Below are 1,935 nucleotides of genomic sequence, written 5' to 3'. Positions count from 1 at the left end.
ACAGACCCCAGATCTTTCTTCAGATCCCTCTCCTGCTGGGCCGTGGAAGGGTCACCACCCCTCGCAGACCCGCTCCTTCCCTGGCGGAGCCCTGCACCGCCGCCCGCCTCCCTCACCACCAGCATCTCCCCAGGCAGGGCAGATGTGTGGGTGTCTCCCTCCTTCCCCTGGATCAGACAAGCTTTGCGCAGCCTGCAGGCATTTTATTTCCTTTTGCCATTTGACATTTCGGAGTCCTGAGCACTGAGGCTGTGTGTTTCCATTCCCAGTAACCCGCGGCCCATCACCCTGGCTTTCCGGAGGGAAAGAAGGATGGCCCTGGGTGTGGGGGTGGAGCTGACCCGTGGGTGCTGGGTGGGAAAGGGAGCCGCCCCCAGCCTCCGCCCGTCCGGTGGGGACCTTCCTGGTGGGCCTGTTTCATAGGAGTCGACTTACTGCTGCCCGGCTCCTGCGCGGGCCCAGCGTCACCGGTCCCCGCACCTGCTCTCCGCCGATGCCCACGCCGCAGTCTCTCTCCGGCACACAAGATTTTGTGTTTGTGGCTTTATTTGCAAGCTCCCCAGCTTGGAGTGAAGGGTGCGGGGCGGCGCAGCCGGTCGGCTCAGGGCTCCGGGTTCCAGGCAGCCTCCTCCATGCGCACAAAGGCCCCTCTCACCACGGGCCCGGCCCGCAACTTGGAGACAGGTCAGGTGTCTTCTTGGGGGCGGGATGTGGGCCGAGACCCCCTCCCCCTTCTCTCCCCGCAGCCTTCCGCGAAAGCCTGCGAATGGCGAATGGCGTGGGATTAAACAAACCCACAGAAGCCGGTGACGAACCCCCGCCCTCGCGGCTCCTGCTGTCTCGTCACCCGCCCCCGCCCCTCCTGGGCGCAAGGCTTGTCACTCCTCCAGAAAGGGGGTGGGGCCATGGCCACATCTGGGAACAGCTGGCTCGGGCCGCTTGACCTTTGCCCCCATTCCCAGTTGGGGAGGAGGGGGATGGGTGAGGAGAGGCAGGAGGCAGCGGCGCTGGCGGTGTGGATGGAGCCTGGTGAGGGGAGGCTGACGCTTTCAGCCTCGAGGAGAAGAGACAGTTTGCAAGGGACTCCAGGCCTGACCCCTGCTCTGGGTCCCTGTAGCCACAAAATAGTCCACAGCTTCCAGTGTTGGCTTGGGAGCCCCCCACCCACAGACCTGTCCTTGCACGACGCCCAGATCCCCTCCCAGGCACCAGAAGCCCCACACACTTCCCCCAACGGAAGGACCCAGGTCCCGTCCCCGCCTGGTTCCTCCCACAGCCGGACTAAGGGTGCCTGGGGGAGGGGCCCCACCCCGCCCCGCCGGGCCCCTCTGCGCGCTACCCCTGCTGGGCCTCTTCCACGCCCTCGGCTCAAAGCTCCGCCGTCTCCTCACCCGTAGGACTGGGAGGGGGTGCAGCACAACAAGACCCACCCTCAGTCCAGGCTCAGGCCCCCGCCTGGAGCCAGGCACCTGTCCCTCGGCTTCGGTCCGGATGGGGCCTGATGTGGGGGGCAGGGACCTGCCCTTAGAAGCTGGTGGGGGGCCGGGACCCCCACCGTGCTTGAGTTCCCCTGGGTGGGAGAGGCCACCACAAAGGCTGTGATTGTGAGCCAGGCCAGGCACACAATGGGGCGGCCGCTCAGGGGCCAGGGGCCCCGCATGGAAATGAGGCCGCAGCCCCTTCCTGGCCGCTCCCGCCCCCTTGCTGCCTCCTCCCTGGCTGCCGGCCCCACAAGGAGAGACGGACAGACGGAGGCCCCGCAGCCCTGGGCACCTCCACCCTGATCCGGGAGGACGGGTCCTTAGGCGACAGCTGCGGAGCCACCGGACTTCGGGCACTCGCGAGACTGCTGTGGGCTCCCAGGTACGTGCTGCACCTGGGCTGGGCTGGGCGGGGGCACTGGGGGCCGGGGCACAGGTCCCACGCCGCGGCGAG

At 67.5% G+C, this 1,935-nt stretch overlaps 1 long non-coding RNA gene across 1 annotated transcript in view; it reads right to left on the bottom strand.

The window, feature by feature from the left end:
* LOC144225576 (uncharacterized) overlaps window positions 1-1,517 on the bottom strand; it is a 7,833-nt gene extending 6,316 nt beyond the window's left edge. Inside the window, exons 1-2 of the long non-coding RNA XR_013333346.1 lie at window positions 1,431-1,517; window positions 436-760 (exon numbers count right to left, since the gene is read on the bottom strand). This is a non-coding gene — a long non-coding RNA (uncharacterized LOC144225576). The remainder of the gene's footprint in view (window positions 1-435; window positions 761-1,430) is intronic.
* Window positions 1,518-1,935: the final 418 nt, after the last annotated feature.

Source organism: Crocuta crocuta, unplaced genomic scaffold (genome assembly GCF_008692635.1).
Source record: "Crocuta crocuta isolate KB4526 unplaced genomic scaffold, BGI_CrCroc_1.0 scaffold613, whole genome shotgun sequence".
Classification (NCBI taxonomy): domain Eukaryota; kingdom Metazoa; phylum Chordata; class Mammalia; order Carnivora; family Hyaenidae; genus Crocuta; species Crocuta crocuta.
This window is presented reverse-complemented; position numbering and strand designations above follow the sequence as displayed.